General features: G+C 37.8%; 1 protein-coding gene across 2 annotated transcripts in view; it reads left to right on the plus strand.

Moving 5' to 3' along the window:
* Positions 1-950: 950 nt before the first annotated feature.
* ZNF397 (zinc finger protein 397) overlaps positions 951-25,363 on the plus strand; it is an 83,666-nt gene continuing 59,253 nt past the window's right edge. Inside the window, exons 1-2 of one of the 2 annotated variants that reach the window (XM_070629902.1) lie at positions 975-1,045; positions 6,150-6,406. The gene's annotated coding sequence lies outside the window, so the exon portion shown is untranslated. Of the gene's footprint in view, positions 1,046-6,149; positions 6,407-25,363 lie in introns of both variants that reach the window. The other variant, XM_008529447.2, reaches the window with a different exon arrangement.

Genomic DNA, 25,363 nt, shown 5'->3' on the forward strand with positions numbered 1-25,363 from the left:
CCCTCATGTGCCAAGAAAAGGAACTTGTTCACTTTTTACAAAGCAGCCAAGTGACTATAAAATATTCTTTTCGAAATGTATTTAATGAAGAACTATTTAATGAAGATCCTGGACCATGTCATGGTGCTTCAAAATTCAAATGCTTGTGAAAATTTAACATTTAAAAAACTTAGTTCCAGGAAATACTAAATTTGGGGTTATTTTTCTAAGTCAGCGGTAGAGAAAAATCACTTTTTTTTTTTTTTTTTTGCTGAGGAAGATTAGCCCTGAGCTAATATCTGTGCCAATCTTCCTCCACTTTATATGTGGGTTGCTGCCACAGCATGTCTGATGAGTGGTGTAGGTCCGCGCCCAGCATCTGAACCTGTGAACCTGGGCCTCTGAAGCGGAGCACACCAAACTTAACCACTATGCCACAGGGCCAGTCCATCACCTTTATTTTTATAATAATAAAATCAAGGTTAGGGACTATCTATAGTCAGCAAAATTATATTGTTATCTTTTTTACAAATTCATATGGGGTTTTTAAAAGGCCACTAACGTGATTTATTCATGACTGTCTACATAAGAATGCTAATGTTTTCTAGCACTTACCATTTGGCAGACACTTTAGATATGTCATGCTGTTTAATTCTCATGACTCTGGGATACAAATAGGATTAGACCCATTTCAGAGTAGAAGAAACTCCAAATCAGAGCAATTAAGTAATTGCTGTAACACTGTATTTCTTAACCCAAAAAAAGAGATCTGAAATTGATATGGAAAAATGATAAGACCTGACAAAGTTAAATGGTGGATAAACAGATGTTATTGTATACACTTCTTTGTGAACTTGAGATATTTCATAATAAAAAAATAAATCAATAACTGGTGGCAATAATTTGCCCATATTACAGTGCTAATTAAGGGCAGAGCCCACATTCAAATTCACATCTGTTTGTCTCACAAGTCCATGTTTTTTCCCACAGTTTTTGCACTGCCTCTCCAAAATGGAAGCTATTACATTTGCTTGAACTAGTATAACCAAGTGGAAAGACCTGCAAGGTAGGTGTAACTCATCATTAAATAGAGTTATTATTAGCGGGAATAATAATACAAATGTGGCAAATATTTTGAATTTATATACTAACTTTTTTCAAATGTCTTTGACATGGTTCAATAACCCTAGACCAGGAGATTGTGAAAATTATCCCCTCTTGCCAAAAAGCATCTTAGGATAGAACCAGACTCTCTTTCTTACAGTCCAAGACATAATTAGAAATAAGGAGGATTGGAGCCAGCCCAGTGTCATAGTAGTTAAGTTCGTGCGCTCCTCTTCAGGGGCCTGGGGTTCACAGGTTCAGATCCCAGGCGTGGACCTACACACTGCTCATCAAGCCATGCTATGGTGGTCTCCCACATACAAAGCAGAGGAAGATTGGCACAGACGTTAGCTCACAGCATCCCACATACAAAATAGAGGAAGACTGGCACAGGTGTTATCTCAGCAACAATCTTCCTCACCAAAAAATAAATAAATAAATAAGGAGCATTAAACCCAGGAAATATTATGGACGAAGAAAGAAAAATAAGTAAACTAAACAGAGTAGGTGGGTATGAGGTAACCGCGAGAGAGTTCTGGAAGAGCAATGGGAGAAAATCCTGAGACTCAAAGAATCAGAAGAGGAGTGGGAGAGAAACGATTGCACAAAGAAAGGAGGAGGCAGGAAAAGAGGCAGAAGATGAAGTGAAACCTGGAGATGAGAAAGATAAGAGTCATAAACAGTAAAAGGAGTATAGGACAAGAAAAAATTAAAAATTAGAGAAAAGAGAGGCATGAAGAAATAGTGGGGTAAAATGAATGACATAAGGAGAAGGCAGATGCAGCCTTCCAATGATTTCATAAATTAGTTCCATGTCTTGCCATGAGGGTTTTTCCCTCCCTTTCCTGACATTAACAGGCTCAGAAACTTTGAGTGATATATTTTGCAATAGCAGGGTAATAAATTGAAAGCATCAGGAGCAAACAGACCCCTCATGATGAAAATTAAGCACTGAGGAATGCAAATTAAATTCCAACATGACATAATACTTAGAAACGTGGCACGTGGCACTGAAACATGATGTTCTGGAACCATTTTCAGTTCTGCAGCGAGCCTCCAGACCGCAGGCTGCTGTTGCAGATTTTATTTCTTCCCGTCTTAGTCCACCAAGCCATAGACTGGAATTCGACTCCATCTTTACCACCAAACAAGCAGGAGGAATCTTCACGAACATACCCCCACACCCACACCCACGCCTGCTGGCACCTTTAACCAGCGCGACGGTGGGCAGTCAAGGAGCAGTGACACTCGTCAAAGAAAGGTGCACTCTTCTGAATGCTTTTTTTTCCTCTCAGGGACTTTAAAAAAATCACAATCACAATTTGCAAACAACGTTTTTAAAAAAAGCCACAGCTGTAATCAATTTGTCCTCCAGATAAAGTAGGTTCCTTTTTGTAGGTAAACATTTCTTTCTAAAAAGGCAGAAGTTAAAATCCATAAAGCTGTAGAGGGACATTAAAAGCACTAGCTTATATTGCCCAGTTAAGCACTTGTTCTTCAAACGGAGATTCATTTTTTTAAAAAAAGGTATTTTGTAGCCATTTCATCAGTTTACAGTGAAGTTTTAGGTTAATTTCAGTTAGGTTAATTCAATAAGGATTTAAAGGTTAAATCTTTAACCAGTGCCTACTCATATCAAGGCGCTATGGCCTAATCCACACATTATAATTAAAACAGCAACCATATGCCAGAAGATCTTTAAAGGAAAGGGCACCTTTACATGTAGGCAGTTCCTCAGGACAAATGACCTGAACCCATCAACAGCAAGCACAACTCACCCACTCTGCCATCATTTCAACCTCCCACACTGTGGACACCAAATGCCCAGCTCCCGCCATGGCGCTGGGAACTACCCTAAACTGTACTATCTATCAGCAGAGTCCTTGGTCTCCCCTCCCCATCCCCCTGCCTCATCTCTGCAGCCCCGTGGGCACTGCAGTCTCCCTCCGCAGGCCCCACCCATCTCCAGGGCTGACCCAGCCTCCGTCCTGACCGCCTCAGCCCACCAGTCCCTGCATGAGACACCCTAGCTTACCCTAAGCCCTAAGGGCTGCATTCCTGCTACAAGGTCAGTGGAGGAGCCAACACTGGCCTCAGACTCGGAAGAGCTGGGTTTGAATCCCAAGTCCTCCACTTACTAATTGTGTAGCTGTGGACAGTTTATTTAACTTCTTGTGGCTTCCACATCTGTACCCTTACAATGGGGACAGGATCTGCTCTACCATCTCCATAAGATTGTTGGGAAGAGTTTGTGAGCCTAATATCTAGGAAAGCATTTTCTAAGTGCTATAGTGATACACACTTATTCAGAAGTAAGCTTTTTAGATGGTAAACAGTGGTCCAGTTTTATAAATTATAGTAGAATAGAAAAGGCATCGCCTCAAAGTCAGGAGATGTGGATCCAATTCTGGCTTTGCTGGATAGCCCTAAACAAGTTACTTAACTTCTCCGATCCTTTGTATGATTTAACGTTTTTACTGAACTTGATCTCTGAAGATCCTTCAGGTACGAATAATCTGTGAGTCTAGAGCAGCATTGTTCAATCGCACAGGTGTTAAATAAGCTTTTGGGAACCAGCCTGGAAATGGAACTAACATCACAACATTGCTTATATGGAAAAATGAGTTCTGAGCGATGACAACTGCTTACAAGTGAACTTTTGGAACAAAATCAATTCACAACTTGGAGACTGTTTGAGTCATCATGATAGATTTCCATTACAAAAAATATCTTTGGTGAAGTTAGGAAATATCTCCCATGCTCTTCTGGAGTTGGTTTTCCACAACATTTGTGCTTTGACACTGGCTGAGATCTGGAGTGTACTTGGGTGTTTAGTTAACCAAACCATCACCATTTCTAAGCACAATGGCTGATTTCTTCTTTGGCACATAATGTGTGTGTGTGAGTGTGTATGAGTGTATGTGTGTGTGTGTTTGAGGAGTGAGGTAAGGGGACTGACATGGATTTTACTTAAAACCTGATATTATAATACATGCAACCCTAAGCTCGTTGCAGCATATTCACAATAGCCAAAACTTGGAAGCAACCTGGGTGCCCATCAAGGGACAAACGGATAAAGAAGAGGTGGTATATATACACAATGGAATACTACTCAGCCATAAGAAATGATGAAATCTGGCCATTTGTGAGAACATGGATAGACCTTGAGGGTATTATGCTGAGTGAAATAAGTCAGAGGGAGAAAGTCAAATACTGTATGATCTTACTCATAAATAAAAGATAAAAACAACGAGAAACAATCACATAGAAACAGATTGGATTGGTGGTTACCAGAGGGGAAGGGGGGCGGGAGTAGGGCAAAAGGGGTGAGTGGGCACATGTGTATGGTGATGGACTGTAATTAGTCTTTGGGTGATGAATATGATGTAATCTACACAGAAATCGAAATATAATGATGTACACCAGAAATGTATATAATGTTATAAACCACTGTTACCACAATAAAAAAAAATTTTAACTTTTAAAAGATCTGATATTATACAAAATTACTATACATTACAAAAAGGTTTTTGAATCTTAGAAAAAGAAATCTGCAATATCAACACACATGTTCATTTTTAACCTTTATTTTCTTCCTTACATCATTCTGACATTAACTGTGGAAAGTGGGCGGTGTATCCCTTAAGCAGTTCTAATAAAGGCAATGGGATAACTAGGATTCTCTGAAATTAAAAAACAAAATGAAAAGTCTTCCCCTCAGTTGCCCTCCCCAAAGCAGGGAAGTAGTGGACACATATTGACCCCAGTGTCCTCAGTGCAGCATGTTATGGTGACCTTTGGATGATATGAGGGAGTACGGAGAGATCATGGGACATCGTTGCCGTAGAAGTTTGGGGTCATATAACAAGAACTTTACTTGCAAACCTCTGAATAGGGGACAGCTCAGATGGAGGCAGAGCCAACAGACCCAGAGACCTGACTTTAAAACCCCACATAGTGTGTTCCCTGGCTCATCTCCCATGTTCCAAGATTGAGGTTTGGATATATAGTTGTTATAAAAATAACCACAATACCAGAAATCATAATTATGAAGACATAGTACTCTATGAAATTCTCTGACACATCATCCTTCTATGATGAATGAAGCTGTATACGCTGTCAAAAGGTAATGCTTTCCCATTGGACCAAAGTTTACGTTCTACTCACTTCATGTTTCATTATGAGATGTGCACATACTTTTTCCAAAGACATTTTTAAGACAACACACTTCTAAACAAAAATAAAATGAATTGCCCATGGTTAGGCTCCAGAAAAAGCTCACACACAGTTTTTCAGAAACTATTCCAAGGATCCTGGCAGTTAATATATGAAAGCTATTGCCCTTTTCCCAACTGTGGTGGCGTTGCGCGTCTCATGAACTTTCCAGAGCTGTGACCAGACAGTAGACATTAACATTTTTATTCTCTGACAACATAATGTAGCCGTGTAAAATAAAAAAATTTTTTAAAAAGATGAGAGAGATCATTTTGTGATAGGATCGTTATGATTGTCAGACCTCTGACAGGAATCAAATTGGGGGTTCCAAGATCTCACTCCCTGGGACAATGTTGGGCCAAGTGACAGGACAATGTTGCTTCCCCTTTGCAGGGGATCAAAACAGCCCCTAAGGGATCCTTGTCTTAGTCAGTAGATCCTTGTAAGATCAAGCCCAGGACAGGCATGAATTAAAAACATAATCGGAGTAGGAGATGATGATGATGACAATGAAATAGCTAGCATTTATCGCTCATTTCTACAAGTGAAGCATCATACCAAGGGCTTTCTATAAATTAGTTCATTTAATTCTTGCAACACCTCTGGGATAGTATTATTAACCCCATTTTAAATATGGGGAAATAAGCTTATGACGACTGAATAACTTGCCCAAAGTTACATGGCTGAGAAATAGCAAGGCTGTGACTCACATTCACATGGGTCTGCGTGCTGGACCTCTTCATTTGACCCTCCAGATCCACTTTCCACCCTAATCTCTGCACCAATGTTATAAATTGTGCCAGTTGTATAACCAGGTGTTAACTGCATCAACGGGCTTCCTTGCCTTCCAGATTGCAGTCGTCTCAGCTGATGGGAACCGAGGGGAGGTCAGAGGGAGGAAGGAGACTAAGGCTGGGGTGCTTATTCCCTGGGCTCCCTCCCTGTGGAGTCACTTCAAGCTTCTGTGTCCCTCAACTGAAGATCACTGCTCTTCTCATGACAGTACATGACTCTCTGCCTCAGCGTTCCCGGAACCCTGGATGAAGCCCCCACCACTTTATCCCTTCACACCAGGAGCAGTAACAGCTACATTGTTACTAGTTCCAAGGTACTCACTATCTGATGTAATTTCTCTCTATCCTTGTAAATAGTCCCTGTATTAAATCCCCCATAAATTAACCTAATTTGAATGTATCATTTGATTCCTACTGGAACCTTAAACTATTCCAGTCTGACTCCAAAAATCACTCTTTCAACCACTGTGTTCAACTACCTCCTAAATTATTTGAGAGGCTCAGGTTTTCACTCTCTAGGATAAAGGTAACTGGACACCAGTGTTACCTTTGAATAGTTCTGAACTCTGTAAGGCTTCCTGGAATCCATCTCTGTTAGTTTTCTTATGGCTTCCCTTTACTAATTTATTCCCTTCTCTATCGTATTACATTTTAAATTATGGTATGGAATTATCAGTTTAAATATTAATAAAAACTTGTGAAATTAATTATTTCCACTGAAATTTGATCTCTTAAAAAACCGCATGCTTGTTTTTCTAGGTCTCAAGTGTCTAGGACTTAAGTCTTTCTTTTATGAGAATCTAGGTGGTAAGATAAAGACTGCTACGAATATTTCCGTTCAAGTTCTTTAAAATACTGAAAGGCAAAAATAGTGGAGAAAAAAAAGACTACCTTTATTTCTGAAGTCCCTGTATGTAGAGTACCATGTCCCCACCAATACTTTGGAATGCTCTGATAACATCATAATGATGGTCCTGGGATTTCATGAGACCCAAGAGCCAAGGTTTGACTAGACACATTAGGGTGCAGGTTATTATATTCTGCTGGACAAAGAGAGAGTAGAGAGGAGCCTGCACGTACGTCTCTGTGTGTCTGTGCATATGTGTGTGTGCATACACATGTACGTGTGTGTTTACATTCACAAGCAGTCCTGAAAGTGGCCCTGGTCCCTGTGTCTCTGTGTCACTATGCTCAAGGGACTGTAATGTGATTCCAACACTGCAGCCTGGAATGCAATCCTCCTAGAAAATAATCTTACAGACTCACAGTATTACAGCTAGAAAAGACCTTGGAGAAAAAATATGAAGATGTTTTCTCAGGGACAAGCAGCACTGTGCCTGGACCCTTGATAAGGAGGCAGTTTGGGCTATGGTCTCTTATCTGACAGAGCAGAATATGGAGGGGAACTTGCAGGTAGACCATTCAGGCTCCCTGCACCCAGTTTCAGATGTCAAGGTGCCACATAATATTGAACCTTAATTCTGAGTCTTATCGCACACCCTGTTGTTTAAATCCCCAATATTTCATTCTCATAAACAAAGCTGCAATGAACACCTTTGAAAATCTATCATTTTACCCATCTCTGGTCATTTCCTTAGGATAAATCCCTCAATGCTGAACTTAAAAGGGAAAAAGCACCAATAAAACAAATACTATTCTATAAGTAGATACACTGGTGGTGGGCCGTATTCCATCCTGTGCCTGTCCAGAAATATTTACAGTCTAGGCAGAATGTCATTTTGCTTTTATTTATTTTAACTAGATGCTTTATTATTATAAAACCTATCAATTCTTGTAAAAGCAGTCAAACAATACAAAATGGTATATAATGAAAAATGAAAGTCTCCTCACCTGCTCCCGGGTCCCACTACCAGATCTCTCCCCAAACGCGACCACAGAATGTTTATGGGTACGCCAGCAACCAAAGTATATCTTAAAAAAAATGTTTTAATCCAATAAATGGGAGGATACCATACCTTATGCTGAGGCTGCATAGTACTTCATTAGATAGATGCTGTATGGGTTTGCTAGGGCTGCCATGACAAAGTACTACAGACTGGGTGGCTGAAACAACAGAAATTTATTTTCTCACAGTCGTAAAGGCTAGAAGCCCAGGATCAAGGTGTGAGCAGGGTGAGATTCTGCCGAGGCCTCTGTCCTTGGCTTGCAGGAGGCCACCTTCTCACTGTGTCCTCACATGGCCTTTCCTCTGTGTCCACGCCCCCTGGGGTCTCTTTCTCTTCTTATAAGGACACCAGTCATATTGGATTAAGGTCACCCTTATGACCTCATTTAAACTTAATCACCTCTTATATCTCCAAATATAGTCACATTCTAAGGTACTCGGGCTTAGGGTTCAACATGTGAACTTTGGGGGGACACAGTTCAGTCCACAAGAGATGCATTATAGATTTTATTGTTTCCAGCTTTTTGCTATTATAACAATGCTGCAGTGAACATCAGTGTACTCATGTCTTTGTACATGAGTGAGTACAGCTGTAGAATAAACTCTTGGCAGTAGAATTCCTGAGTCAAAGGAATACATTTTCATATGTATTGCCAAACTGCCCTCGAAAAAGGTTTGTCAAGTTTAAACTTACACCAATAGTGTACAAAAAGAGCCATTTCCCCTCACACCCAACACATGGCACATTATCAAACTTTGTTCATCTTTGCCAATGCGTAAATAAAAAAATGGTTTCTTATTTTGGTCTTCTTTTAATTATCAGTGAGGTTTTATACAGTATGCATTTTTTATAATGAAATGACTGCCATTCTTTTTTCATACATGCCATTATATTTATAGTGATTAAATGCTTACATTATATATATTATTTTAGGGAATCAAAATTGCTAAAATGTCTTTCTTTGAAACTTTAGTCAGTTTATTAAAACATCAGTTCGCATATATCCAGTCCAATTACAGAAGGATAGCCACACATGCTTTGGACAGAGTCTCTTCTAAATAGGTACTTGCTGAATGAAATTGATCACTGATGGCATTTGCTATCCATCAGTGATAGTAATAAAATCAGCCTCTAACCATCAGTGCATCACTGAGTGGTTGTGTATCTCTGAATAACTTTGAATTAATTTAAAGACATTTTCCTCTACCAATTGTTTTCCAGTTGACGTGTAGGCATGACTTAGCCTGGTGTTTTCAAGTTGGGTTGAAAGAAAAAAGGTTGTTTTTAATTTTAAATGTTGTTTTTAATTTTACCTTAAAAAGGGTGGTAAATAAATCAAATCTACTGTAATTTTGAAGCCAGAAGCAGTGCAGACATCTTTTTTTTTTATACTGCTGGGCTTCTGGAACATCTAGAAGACATGGCACCAAGGCAGCCTCAAATAGGAATTCCCACCACGATGAGCTGGCAGTGTAAACAAGGGCAGGTTCAAATGAATAGGCAAGATGCTGGGAAAAGATGAGTATGCTTGCTGTGGAACATCAAATTTTAAAAGGAAAAATTGCCTGCGGGACTTTGGTATGGGCGTATTTATTGCGAGGGGACCCCACAGTGAGGGAGGAAATCATTTTCATATTTAATAGAACCATCCAGGCTTCCCAAGTGCCTTCTAATAGCAGCACGAATATTTATGAACAGATATACTAGTCAATTCTGTTTGCCACATGTAAATCTAAAAGTGCACATTAAGTTTGTACTTAAGTTTCAGGATTTCATCATGTTTTTGGCAAGAGTACGTACACATAAGGAGACCTTTTGTTAAACCACATAACTCTGATCTTGTTTATGAGCTCTAAAATTAAATTATCTCACATAAATACTCAGAAGGTAATTTTCATATTAGTCTCAATGGTCCACAGTACCACCACAAAAGATCCAGTCACAATTCATTCTGTGACATGGGCGGCCTGTCGGCTTGGTACAATGTGCTGCTTCGTGGGAGTTTCATGACCTACAGACTCTCACGCCTTTGGAGAGGGAAAGAGTAGCTGGAAGCACTTTTGCTGGATCTGTGGCAAAAGCATTTACTATTGAATAAAGGAAAGATACCAATGTAAAAGAATGAAGACGATAGTTCAGAGCCCGCAAACTTTCTCTGTAAAGGGCCAAATAGTAAATATTCTAGGTTTTGCAAGCCATTAGGTCTCTGCTGCAACTACTAAACTCTGCTGTTGTATCATGAAAACAGCCATAGACAATACATAAATGAATAGACAAAGTGGTGTTCCAATAAAACTTTATTTACAAAAAAACAGGTGGCAGGCCAGATTTGTCCTATGGGCCATAATTTAACAACCCCTGCTCTGGGCCATATTGATCTTCCTCTTCTTTGATATTTTCTTTTTTAAATATACACATTTACTACGTGCTAGGCCCTATTTGGCTTTTAAAAAATTATTTATTTAATCCTCCAAACAACTCTACTATTATTACCTTCTCATTTTATAAATGAGAAAACTAAGGCACAGAGAGGTCAAATAACTTTCCCAGGGTTGTACAACCAGCAAGTGGCAGATCTAGAACTGGAACCCAGGCAATCTGATCATAGAGACCACAGCTTGCCACCCACTCCTGTGAAGTTTTAAACTGTGCTTAGAGCTCTCAAAAATTCATCTACCCTTCCACGGACTCCTGAAGCTCTCCAAAATCCAGGTTAATTCTAGCTCCATGTTAGATTTCTAGAGGGAGAAACACAGGGAGATCCTGAGGGCTCCAAACCCGCCCTGGCATTTGGGGGTTCTCAAATGCCTTATTAAGACTTCTAGAGCTTTATCCAGTATCTTTTTCCAATTTGCTATAAGCCTAGAAGTTGTCCCCTAAGGAAATATTGGGGACAATATTGTGCTACCAAAATATGCTATTTAAAAAACAAGACATGACACTAGAAAATTACCATAGTTCATGTAAAATTAATGACTACAGAAATAAAAATTTAGCCCAAAGTTCTGCTCTAACACAAAATTACAGGTTATCTGGATGAAAAGAGATGATGTTGGCCACTGTAAGTAATACAATACGATAGGAGATTTGGGGTTTATCACTTTAAGTCTGAATAAGGTAAACAAATCCTGAGTATGGGCGTCCTGATAGTACTAAGGACAGGAGTTCCATTTTAAGTTGCTGCTTGCCGAACATTCATCAGGATTTGGTTTTCCCTCACCATCCCATCATACTATCTAGATTTTTCTTTCGATCAAAACTTACCTCTTCTGATAGGGTTAAAACCACCATCCCATCTAATCAAAGAAGAAAGTAAACTGAACATTCCTTTTTGGAACATGGAAACTTCCTATGGTTGCCAAAAGAACTTGAAATTCTTTAAGATTGAGATTATACATTCAGTCAAATCAGCAATTATAAATTCATAGCTTTGTGCAAGGACTTAGAATATAAGTAGAACGAGGAAAGAGATTATTCTCTGAAACAGCCTCTGGGAAAGGGAAGTGGGTGTTTTCGCCTCCCATTCATAAAAGCCGAGGACAAGGCCATAAACTTTTCTATGACTTTTACTGCAGAGAAAAGAAAATGCACTGTTTCTGGTTGTTAAAAGGCTTCAGCTTTCATGTCCTGGGAGAACAGAGAATGTTTGACTCTGAAGAGGCACATAAATCTTATGCACGATATATTTGTAAATTTAAAAAAAGATATTTTATCATGTAAATGTGTCCTGTCACTCATTAGAAAACACCACTGTGGTATTGTGACTGGGGTCCCTACAGAACTCAGAAGTTTTCACTGAACAGGAAAGAAATCAAAGGGCAGGGGAGGAAAAAACACGTGAAGCCTACTATGTGCCAAGCTCCATGCTAGGAAATTTAATATAAATTGTTACAGAAAGGAAATAGCTAATTTAAAATGTTACCTTCTATCTTCAAGTTTTGAAGATTGCTAATTATCATTAAAAGTATTTTCCCGTTTCAATTGCTGTTTGGAAATTTTTAATTATATTGTGAAGGCACTTCCTTCTTTTGCACTAACACCTTCTTTTAAAGCAGGCTGAGGAAGCCTGACCCTGAAGAGGTCTCTCTCCTGCTTGAGGTGAAGGATGGTGCCTGCCCATCTCACAATGTCGTGAGAGCAATGGAACCTCTGGAGCATTTTTACCTATCCAGCCCTTCCTTTCCATCTCCTTTATCCTAAACTAATATTATAAACTAACATATTTTTCGATATGAGGACTCATGTATGTTCCCAACTATAATAAATGAAGCATGGCTGTGCAAGCAGCCGGAATATCCCCTTGAGAAGTTATTTACATAATTAAACACTGGAGCCTCTGAATCTGGAAGGGTGTGTGACCCACTCTTGCATCTGAGCTAACTTCAGAGCAGCATCACATACTTCCTGCAACTGCTCCATCGATCAGTCCTGAATCCTCACCCTCCACTGAGCCTCCCACAGTAACCTGGAGAGCCGCTTCCAACACAACAACCGGCTGCCTTCTCTCATACTTCCTGCCTCAATTTTGCTGAAAACTCACTTTCCTTAACTTAGACAAATTTAGTCTTTTTGTTATGTTTTCTATGTGCCCTGGATATCGGCTGAATTCGCTTAGCTGTTTTAAGTTTTAAAATCAAGGCTATGGGGCTCTGACTATAATCATTTACTGAGTACCTATGAACCCAAGTGTCAGACTGTCTGCTCTATTTAGATAATTTATATTTTCTTTGCACAGATAATTCAAATTTCCTCATATAATCTCCATAACAACGTAGTAAGGAATATATTCCTGTCCACATTTTACAGAAGAGGAAGTTGAGCCTCAGAAGTTGTTAGAAATGGATAGGACAGTGATAACGATTCAAACCTAATTACTGACTTCCAAAATCTACTGCTCTTAACCATTAGGCAATACTGCCCATACAGGTCTCTTTATCTGAAGTGGTTAACATAAAACCATACACAATTACATCCTCAAAAATTATCTTCAACTATATCTTTCAAACTATATCTTTTTTAAAATCATTTTTGTAAAGCTGAATTTAGATGAGCTGGTTCTTCCATTATTTTGCTTGTGGATGCCACAGAGAGTTGACAATGTTGTGGACTCTCTGCCCAGAAAAAAAGCCCACACCACACACACAACAGTGTAGAAGGCTGCCAACTTTAAGGTGTCTCCACTGACAGAGTAGAATCCCCCTCAGCCACGTGCTAATGTTGCCAGGTCATTCTCTCTGCAGATATTACTAGCAAGCCCTCCTAGTCTTTGCTTTTATTTTCTACTAAAAGTGAAATGTCCCATTTCCATTACTACATTCTGGCCCTGATGTAGGGAAATGACTCACAATGGACTTTTCACACTGCTAAATGCCCATGTCTCCAACAATGATGTTAAAGATGGTCTGACCTTTCTACCCCGTCAGCCTCAGAGAAGTGGGGGTGGTGTGCTACCGCCAATACATTTTCCCTCGTGTTGAAACAGTCTTGACTTGTATATCAGAGCACATGTAATAATAAGGCACAATTCATTTGCCTAGCATAGAACCATTGATAAGGAAAGGGTATGACCACAGGGCATAAAAAAAGTATTTAGGAGCAGCTATGTATAAAAGGCAGTCTAGTAGTGCATGGTGGCTAAGAGCCCAAGCTTGGGAGTAAGGCAGCTAAGTAAGACAGCCATAGGTTCGAGTCTGGGTTCTACCACTTCCTGTGTGACCTTGAGCAATTTACTTAACCTCTCTGAGTTTCTTAATCTGTGAAATGGGGATAATAACTACACACCCTGCATGGTTTGAGTTAATGTTAAATGAAACTAGATGAGAAACACACAGAGCTTAGCACATAATAACGGTGAATAAGCACTAAATAATGGGTGTTATTATTAATTATTTGTAAGAACTTTCAATGGACTGCTTATCTGGCAAAATTACAAAAAACGATATTCTGGTCAATAGACAGTTTCCATATTTATTTATCATTGTTAAAAGTAATATGTAGGATTAAACTATGAACTTTTTGCCTGTACCCAAAAGGAAACCCCATCAACTGGATTACTGATTTTTAAGGAATTAGAACATAATAAAAATGCTTAAAGATGAAGGCATATGACTTACCCTATCTTTAATCATTTGGAATGATCCTCTGGGCTCAGGGTTACACTAATAAATATTAATCATCATTATTGTATAATAGATATGCAGAAATACAGAATAAGCCAGGTTTCCAGATGATAAAATATCAACTATACTTTTACTATAGTACAACATTCTGTGATGTTGCCTTTTATTAAGAAGTCATATGGAAGATTTATTTTTAAAAGATATTGAGAATGTGGTGTGTACTCAATGAATGCTTATTAAAGGCCAAATTGAAAACCAGACCTTTATTCTCTATTATGTCTCACAAGTCCCTAGTAGGACAAAGACTATGTGTCTCCTTTATGTTTGAAGCAACAGTGTGTTAGAAAGTCTTAATCTGCCAATGAACACATCTAGTAAGTTGTATAAAGTAACTAGTAATTAGTACATCAGCCCTCCAACTTTGGCCTAACTTCAGAACTCACGTTGTTTTTACCATACTCTGCTGCCTGCCAAATTTTACAATGAAAAATAATTTTCAAATCAGTCAGGAACTCTGCTTAGAAAATGTCTTACTCTCCCCATTATCAACCTGATAACCTCCTGGGGGGAAAACAGGCAACATTCAAAGAATAAATATACAGAATGTGCTGTCTCTTGAATAAATAGAAAGATTTCAAATTCAAAAAATAGAAGGTAAAAAATGCAATAGAACTCTGATCTAAAACAACAATTCAATTGAAAAATAAAACACCCTTTTTTCCGGTTAATTATGTGGATTCCTATGAATAAGCTGCCATCCCAAACTAATTAGAACACAGGTTGCAAGCATAACTTGGCAATGTGGTTATTTACTAATCTGAATGAAGCATTCCACAGGGCTGTGAAAACTGAATGCATAAATCAAGAGAATTTCTCCAATTTTAATGAATCATATCTTTTAGGAGATAAGCCACAGTTAAAAGTTAGTTTATGTTCCAATTAAGAAAGCTATAATCATAAACAATTTGCCTGTGCCCAGAATAAGATTTAATCAATCTAGGATCATTTCCTTTTTATCTGTGCCAAAAAAAAATAGTAGTAACTTATTTATGTAATTATTACCAAGAATTTTGAAAAGAATAAAAAGCATTGGAATTCAACGACTAGAGCAGAAATTCAGCATCAACTGGCAATCCAACCTGGACTAACAATTCAGGCACTTCCACAGGTGCTGCTCGTAAGAAATAGATACCAGCTTAGCCCTTGAAATGTCACCTGTATAGCCAAGAAGGCCAATGAAAGATAAAGATTTATGAGTTTGCTAAGTCTCACAGAATGCTGAGAATGTAGAAACTCAGAGGATTTAATTGATTTTCTCACCTCCATAGTCCAGGCTTCTCAAAATAGCACCAGATCCTTTGGCTGCAGAAGTTACCTGCCTTAATTTTTCTACTAGGACCAAATTGTTATCAAGAGTCAGAAGTGTAAGTATGAGAGGAAGCACAATGTCCAACATCTGAGGTAAAGTAATGCAAGTTAAGGCTCTGTTAGAAAAGCCAAAAAACATCCAGGTGCCTTGTTTTATTCACGAGACTGTGCCAGAAATCATTAACAAAAAATGTTAACATAAACCAGTTAGGAAATCTCAGCCAAAGCCAAAGATTTCTCTACAATTCAGTCTTCTCTCTTGAGTAGCTATATCATGCAACCCAATATGAAGTTCAGAATCCATATTTTCCATCATTTTATAATGCACAGACATACTCAGGGTTAAGATGACTGCATTAAAAGAAACCGAATCATAGCACTCTGCCCCTGAACACGACAGGGGCAATGAAGACTTGTGATACGGACAAGGGCGCTCACACTGAAGGAGCGCCAGAACCCAACACCATAGGAAGAGGTGATTAGAGCTCAAGAAACCTCCTCTCATGGCTGCTTAGGCATTCATTTTCCCTTGTTTGGAAAATAAAGAGAAGTCATCACCCACATCTCTGCCACCTTAAAACTACTATCATTTGTAATATTTCCATCTAGTCGACTTTTCATGCATACAAAATCCTTTATTTTACACAAGTAGAAATATATTACATGCATCTTGCTTTTTTTAACCTGGGATATTTCCTGGAGATACTTTCATATTGGTATTTAGACCTGTCTCACTCTTTTTAATGGCTGCATGATATTTCAATGTATGGATGTAGTATAACTTATTTACCCAGACCCTATAGAATACCAAATCACTCGTTTGCAATTTTTTGTTATTACAAATAATGCCACAACAAGCATTCTGGTACTCAGCTCTTTATGCAGGTATGCAAGTATATTGGTAGGATAAATTCCTAGAAGTGAATCTTCTTTGGTTGATGTTTTATGTAGTTAAAGTCATAGTATCCATTCAGTCTTGTGGCCGGGATATTTCACATTGGATATTACACACAGCAAACCTTTTCCATGTTGCTCTATAGCCTCCCAGATGGAAGTTTTTAGTGGTTTATTGTTTCTTATTAAGGGGATATACTCAACCTTTCCTCTACTGTTAGGCAGTTTAACATTTCTAATTACTTGCTTCTATAAATAATACAACATCCATACTCATGCATTGTATCATGTCCTGGGCCTCTGTTCTAGTCTCCCTCTCATTGCTTTCCTCTTCGCATAAAGGCATCCCCATTCTAGAACATGCTCCATGTCCCCATGACCCTGGAATTCCTCGCCTAAATGGTATGATATATGCTACAACGTGGATGGACCTTGAAACATTATGCTTACTGAAATAAGCATTCAACTGTTTGGGAATTATAATGAGCATTTAACTGTTTGGGAATTATAAACAATTTCCCAAACTGGTTATCATCTTCAGAAAGTTTAAACTTTTAATGTAGTTCAAATCTGATTCTAAGCTTCTGGGTTTTCCATCTTGCTTAAGAAGCTCCCCTCCCTCATTCCTACATTCCATCCCACCACATTATACAAATATTCTCCAATAGCTTTATTTGCTACACTTAGATCTTAAATCCATCCCACACACATGTATTTATACAAACAAATCTTAGCAAAAGGATGCATACCAAACTGTTAGCACTAGTAATCTAAATTTTGTCTCTTTACTATATAACTGGATCCCTTACAATATATATGTATTACTTAGTAAAGAATACTGTGTAGTTCTAAAAAAACAATAAATGTAAATATTACCATCTTCACTGCCAAACTGAGAAAAGGAAGAAAATAAAAATTCACTTGAGAGTATTCAAATGTACTCAGCAAAAGCCAAATTTCAACGCAGCCCTTGTAAACTTTAGAACAAAAATACTTTTTTTTTAATTTTCCTTCAAATTGTTTATCCAAATGGAAGAGTAAATAAAGCCATACTCCATTCAGAATAAAATGAACCTGTGGTTCACCTAAAGATCTAGCTTAGGCTAATTAGTAAAAGGGGTCAGACCAGACAATGATAGTCAGCCTCAAGGAAAAAAGAAGCACATGATTAAGCAAGCAGATGGCCACTGCAATTTAATGAACAGACACTTTCTGATTTGGATCCATGGCCCAACCAGGTAAGGTCTTTAGCCTCAGCTCTCCCCTTGAGCGCCCTGGATGGCTGGACTCCAGTGATTTGTTCAGGTTAGAGCCCTTCTCCTCCCAGAAGTGGCTTCCATAATTCATAAAAAGCCTAATGTTCATATCAAGCAAGCACAGACCAGGGGTCCACACTCCTTCTAGATGGCATGCTGTGTCTTTTCTGCTAGCCTCAGGCAGGCAGAGTGGCAGAGGAAAAGCACTTTTTTATCTTCCAAAGATCCTACATAAAAGGAAAAAAGATTGGAAGGAACCATACCTTACTTAAGTCATTTTTTATATATACCTTAAGCTAATGTTAGCAAAAATTTGTTGACAGCCATGCGAAAGTAGAATCAGGCCTCAGGACAGGGCCCAAGGGTGGGATGGGTGGACTCAGGAAAGAGAAACATGGGACTGATTTACGAAGGCGCCAAAAGCACGCTTGTCAATTTTGCTTAGAATGAGCACATCGTGCACCACTCACGATCAGCTTTCAAGGGCCTTCCCTAGTGTGAACTGTCCTTCCAAATCAAAAAGTGCCGTTTATGAAATTGCAAGTGGCTATCGTGTATAACAGAAATAGATCCCAAACAAAACCACAGACAGTTCTGACAAGGTGTAAGTAGAATATAACTGTAAGCATTTTCCTTTTCATGTGAACATCTATAAAAACAAGGTGAAGAAACAGATGTGGACAGAGGGGATTATGGCTCAGTCCAGCTTCGAGTTTTTCAAGGAGTTGCAGCTCAAAAAACATTTAAATAAAGAAAAACTAGTGGGTTTTAACATTGGTCTGAGGTTACTGCCATTATCTCCTGGGTTTTGTTTTTGTTTCATGTTTTATTTTTCTAGCTAAAAAATATATATATACATGTACATTATATATATATTTCTCTGTATTAATCCCCTTATAAACTAGAGTTTTCCATTTACTATTTCTCCCAGATTCCATATCCTTTTCATCAGCAGAAAGTTATTTTGCATTAAATTGAAGATTTACAAATTAAAACTCCAAGTCTTTCTCTTTTTTTCCCAAATAACTTCACAAACATGTTAAACAGGAAAAGGAGGTTGGAGTTAGGAATTGGGAGGCTATAAGAATTTTTCGTTTCTAAAGGATTGGATGTGACTGCCAACAATTCCGTGGTTTTAGCTGCTTTCAAAAGAAGGAATGTGATAATAGCTCCTGGGTGGAATAATTTTGGCTGGACTTGATTAAATCTAAGCTTAAAACTTACAGAGAACAGCTTGGAGTGCATTTTTTTTTAAAGAAATAGCTATGCATTTCATCTTACTGTGGGCTTGCCAGATTCAGGGCCTTTTGGGAGTCTGGCAGTAGATGAGACACTAACAAAGCGAGCTGTAATACCCTGGGTAGTATGAGCTATACAACTCCAATCAACACTAATGAGTGTGCGTCTCTCTAAAATGCTGCACGTGTAATTTTGGAAAGGAGTCCTTTCCTTTCACAAAGGGCTATTTCATTAAATGCCCAGAAAGTAATCAGTCCAAAAGAGAATAGGTGACAAACACTGGGCACATTCAGCTGGTATTTTTATTTGTACTCTGATGTCTTTTCCTTTTGGTAAATAAATCATTTTACATTCCCTAGAAATGCATCTACATTTTGCATCCAATATCTTAAGCTTCAATCTTTTCTCTTTTTTTTATTGAGGTAACACTGGTTTATAATATCACGTCAATTTCAGGTGTACATCATTATATTTCAATTTCTGTGTAGACTACATCATGTTCACCACCCAAAGACTAATTACCATCCATCACCAAACACATGTGCCCTGTCACCTCTTTTGTCCTCCTCCCTCCCTCCTTCCCCTCTGGTAACCACCAATCTAATCTCTATATCTGTGTGTGCGTTTGTTTGTTGTTGTTTTTTATCTTCCACATATGAGTGAAATATGGTATTTGACTTTCTCTGACTTATTTTGCTTAATAACCCTCAAGGTCCATCCATGTTGTCAAAAATGGCAAGATTTCATCTTTTTTATGGCTGAGTAGTATTCCATTGTGTACATATACCACATCATCTTTATCCACTCATCTGCTGATGGGCACAGAGGTTGTTTCCAAGTCTCAGCTATTGTGAATAATGCTGCAATGAACATAGAAGTGCAAATGTCTTTTCAAATTAACGTTTTAATGTTCTTTGGATAAATACTCAGAAGTGGAATAGCTGAGTCATATGGGAGTTCTATTTTTAATTATTTGAGATATCTCCATACTGCTTTCCACAGTGGCTGCACCAGTTTACATTCCCACCAGCAGTGTATGACGGTTCTGATTTCTCCCAATCCTCTCCAACACTTGTTATTTCTTGTCTTTTTAATAATAGCCATTCTGGCAGGTGTGAGGTGATATCTCATTGTGGTTTTGATTGCAATTCCCTAATGATTAGTGACATTGAACATCTTTTCATGTGCCATCTGTTTATCTTCCTTGGAAAAATGTCTGTTGAGATCTTTTGCCCATTTTATAATTAGGTTGTTTGGGGTTTCTTGTTGAGATGTATGAGTTTTTTATATATTTTGGATATTAACTCCTTATCTGATATATGATTTGCAGATATCTTCTCCCAATTGTTGGGTTGTCTTTTCACCTTGTTGGTGGTTTCCTTTGCTGTGTGGAAGGAAGGTTTTTAGTTTGATGTAGTCCCATTTGTTTATTTTTTCTTCTGCTTCCCTCGCCTGGTGAGACATGATATTCAAAAAGATACTGCTAACACCAATGTCAAAGAGCATACTGCCTACGTTTTCTTCTAGGAATTTTATGGTTTCAAGTCTTACATTCAAGTCTTTAATCCATTTTGAGTTAATTTTTGTGTATGGTATAAGATAATGGTCTAATTTCATTCTTTCACATGTGGCCATCCAGATTTCCCTACAGCATTTATTGAAGAGACTTTCTTTTCTCCATTGTATGTTCTTGGCCCCTTTGCAAAAAATTAGCTGTCTGTAGATGTGTGGGGTTTATTTCTGGGCTCTCGATTCTGTTCCATCGATCTGTGTGTCTGTTTTTGTGCCAGTACTATGCTGTTTTAATGACTATAGCTTTGTAGTATATTTTGAAATCAGGGAGTGTGATGCCTCCAGCTTTGTTCTTGACATCATTTCCTGGTGACTTCAGGACATGTGATTTTAATACCACTAGTGAGAATTCTAGCATACTTGAAAAAAAACTCAACTATACATTAGAGAACTCCTGGAGTCTCCAGTTTCCAAATCTGAATACAAATAATATTAAGTACTAAAAATTGTTCTAGGGGTTTCTGGTTCCAGGAAAAGATGGCATAAATGTACTTCTCCCTATTCCTCCTGCCAAGTACAGCTAAAATCCCTGGACATTATACATAAGACACACATAAGAAGACTCTGAATATTATTCAAGTACTCAAAGAAAAGAACTCTGTATCAAGTGAAAATATCCTTCAAGAATGAAAGAGAAATCAGACATTCTAAGATGAAAGGAAAGGAGGAGAATTTGTTGCCAGCGGACCTACCCTAAAAGAATAGCTAAAAGAAGTTCTTGAATCAGAAAGGAAACGATAAAAGAAGGAGCCCTGGAACATCAGGAAGGAAGAACGAACAAAAAGAGTAAAAATTTAGGTAAATACAATAGATGTTCCTTCACTTCTTGAGTTTTCTAAATTGTTTGATGGTCAAAGCAAAAAATATATAACATTATTTGATGTGGTTCTTAATGTATATAGAAGAAATATTTAGGACAATTATATTAAAAATGGGGGAGGTAAAGGGACTTAAAAGGAAGTAAGGTTTCTACACCGTATTCGAACTGGTAAATGTCAATACTAGTAGACTGTGATGAGTTATGCATATGTAATATAATGCCTAGAGCAACCACTAAGCTGTACAAAGACATACACTCAAAACAGCATAGATAAATTAAAATGAAATCTAAAAAATGTTTTAGTAATCCACAGGAAGGCAAAATGGAGAAACAGAGAGAACGAACAAAACAAAAAATAAAATGGAATATTTAAACACTAACATACCAATAATTACATTAAAATAAAAATAGTCTAAATTCACCAATTAAACAGAGATTGGCAGAGTGGATGAAAACCATGACCCAACTATAGGCTGTCTACAGCAAACTGCACACAACAACTCGGATGGCACTCAAGGACATGATGCTGGGTGAAAAAACTCCTTCTCAGAAGGTCACATACTATATTATTCCATTTATATAATATTCTCAAAATGACAAAATTATAAACATGGAGAACAGATTAGTGGTTACCAGGGTTAGGGTTAGGAGTGGGTGTGACTATAAAGGGATAGCTTGAGGGAGATATTCGTGGTGAAGGACTGGTTCTGTATCTTAATTGCAGCGGTGGTTAAACAAATCTACACGTTATAGAATGGCATGGAACTATACACACACATTGTACCGATTTTCTAGTTTTAATATTGTAAGACATAATCCTTTACTTGGTTTCCCCAATGGTTATATTATATCTTATGTAACCATCAGGGGAAACTGCGTAAAGGATACACAGGGCATCTCTGTATGATTTTTGCAGCTCCCTGTGAATTGGTAGTTATCTCAAAAACAAAATGAAATAAGCAAAACACACTGCCAAAGTTCAAAATCCAGGCTCCACCACTCCCTGTGTGAACTTGGGCTCACTTAACCAATCTGTGCCTAGGTTTTGTCATCCATAAAATGCAATAACAGTATCTACCAAGTTATGGTAAGAAATAACTAAAATAATACATTAAAAGAAAAACTGTTCTGTGAATACTAAATGATTAGTCTCATATTTCTCACTTTCCTGTGTTGCAGAGCTGGGCAAGATCAAGTCCTATTTTTATCTTTGATCATTTACACGATCTAGCTCATGTCCAAATTGTACAGATATTATCTGGGAGCCAACTTGGCTAATAAAATGTCTTAAGCATCTCTCCAACACATCTAAGAAAACACTGGTCTGAAGGAAGAAAAAACAAAAGAACTAGACACTGAACATATCAAGATGCAGGCATGGGCAACTCTATCATCTGTGAATAAAACACCATACCCTGAGAATCAAAATATGCCTCTCAAAGCACAAGACGTTTATAACTCCATGTCATTCATTGAACAAAAACAAGCAAAAATCATATTAATGTTCAATAAGTCAAAAGCCAATTAGGAAAACCGACGCATGTATAGCCAGACAAATCCAGAGGAACAGAATAGGAAACCAAGAAATAAATCAATTACATATGGGGATTTAGTATATGAAAAGGGTAGTATCTGAAATTAATCAAGAAAGTTGGACTATTTAATAAATTGTGTTGTAACAATTGGATAAGCACCTGGAAAAAAGAAAAAGTTAGACCCACACTCTACATCAAGATAACTCTAAATGGATTAAAGACTTAGATGTGAAAATAAAGCAATAAAAGTACCAGAAGAAAATAGAAACTTCTTTTACAACCTTGAAGTAAGGAAGGCTTTTCTAACCATGATACAAAAAAGAAGCCATAGAAGAAACAATTGACAAAGTTGACTATATAGAAATAAAAAATTTCTGCATGGCAAAAACAAAACAGGGGCTGGCCCAGTGGTGTAGTGGTTAAGTTCATATGCTCCACTTCAGCGCCCCAGGGTTCATGGGTTCAGATCCTGGGCACAGATACTCACCGTTCCTCAAGCCATGCTGTGGCAGCATCCCACATGGAAGAACCAGAGGGACAAACAACTAGGATATACAACTATGTACTGGGGCTTTGGAGAGAAAAAACAAAAAAATTCAAAAAAAAAAAAAGGAATGAATTAGGAAAAAACATTCACAGAAAACAATAAGAAAAGATCAATAATCCTATTTAGAAATGTATATAGGGGCTGGCCCCATGGCCGAGTGGTTAAGTTCAAGTGCTCTGCTGCCGAGGCCCAGGGTTTCACCAGTTCGAATCCTGGGCACAGACATGGCATCACTCGTCAGGCCATGCTGAGGCAGCGTCCCACGTGCCACAACTAGAAGGACCCGCAACTAAAATATACAACTATGTACTGGGTGGATTTGGGGAGGAAAAGCAGAAAGAAGAAAAAGAAAGATTGGCAACAGTTGTTAGCTCAGGTGACAATCTTAATTTAAAAAAATGTATATAGTTATTCCTTGTATACAACAGCAAAAAATTAGGGACAACTTAAACGTCCATCAATAGGAGGCAGACATTGAAGAAGATATGGTTTAATTTTACATGATAGAATATTACACAATTGTAAAAAAACGAGAAAGCTCTTTAGGTAAATAATATGGAAAGATCTCACTTATTGAAACTATTGTTATTTTTTTTAAAAGCAAAGTGAAAACACAGTATATAGTATGCTACCTTTTGAATAAAACAGGTGAAATAAAATATATTTGATTAGTTTAAATATGCATAAAGTAACTCTGGAATGATACATAACAAACCACTTGTACTGACTACCCAGAGGGTAGGCAGGCAGGTGGGGACTGAGTGGATAAGGAAATTTTTTCATTTTATACCTTTCGCTATTTTTCAAACCACCCAAAAATTTATCCCAAAAACTTTACCCAAAAACTGGATTAAAAACAACTTTAAAGCAGATTAGGAAAGATTATTTTATTCATTTTTAACCTCTATTAAAAGGGATCTCAAGGAATTTTTTTTTTTTACTGGAAATATTCTGGTCAAGACTTTCTAATCAGAAACTGGGAGTCTTAAGATGTAGCAAAGGGCCCCTGGGTCAAAGGCTGAAAGATGACTTCCCATTTAACAGTCTAAGAAATTAGTTAAAATTTACTTTAAGATAGGAATGCTGCCGAAAATAATCCATAACCAATCTATAAATGAAAATTTGGGTGAGTTTATTCTGAGCTGAAATCTGAGGATTATAACCTGAGAGAGTCTTTCCACAAAGGAACAGAGCACTCCAAAGAAGTGGGGGTACACAGGGTGGTTATATACCCTCAAAGAGTATGTCTCACATATGATTGAAATGTCCCTTTTACAATAGTCATGAGGCTGCTCTGTCAGCACAGCGACTGATGGAAACAGCAGATAGGCCTGCTGTCTCAGTGAACCCCGCAGGGTGGCAGGTCTGTTGCCTCGAGCTGGGCAGTCACAGATGAGCGCTGCAATCAGTTCCCAGCCTAAAGAAAGATGCTTAATCTTTAAAGAGATGCCAACGTTGGGAGGGGGAGGGAAGTTGCACCTTTATCTCAAAATGTCTAAGCAGATATACAATGCATGCTCAATGGCCACAGTCAGGCCCTTTCGGAAAAAACAAAGTCAGGCTGAATTAGGTTTATACCAAATGGCTTCCTCATATATTCCAATATATCCTATTGCTTGCCATTTTTATTTGTCAGGAACAATGATAAAAATATTTTCAGAAATTTTAAAGGCACTAATAACTGAACCTTGTGAAATTCTAAGATATAGACATGCCACACTATTTTAAACGCATATAAATTTTTTTTAAAAAAAAAGACATCTACAGTTTATTACAAAAGTAACCTAAAGATTGAAATATTTCAATAGCTAATTTTCCGTGTGTATGTGTTTATTTACTTATCTATTTATTCACTTGTTTTCTCATCTATTTATTTTATTCATTCACTCATTACAGGCTGGCAACTTGCCCTTTCATTTTAAACAAAATAAATTTAAAAGCTGAAAGGAATTATATTCTCAAAACTTACAGACCTACAGACCTAAAAATCTATTTAAAGTTCAAGAGGTGGTTC

This window comes from Equus przewalskii, chromosome 7 (genome assembly GCF_037783145.1).
Source record: "Equus przewalskii isolate Varuska chromosome 7, EquPr2, whole genome shotgun sequence".
In the NCBI taxonomy this organism is placed as follows: domain Eukaryota; kingdom Metazoa; phylum Chordata; class Mammalia; order Perissodactyla; family Equidae; genus Equus; species Equus przewalskii.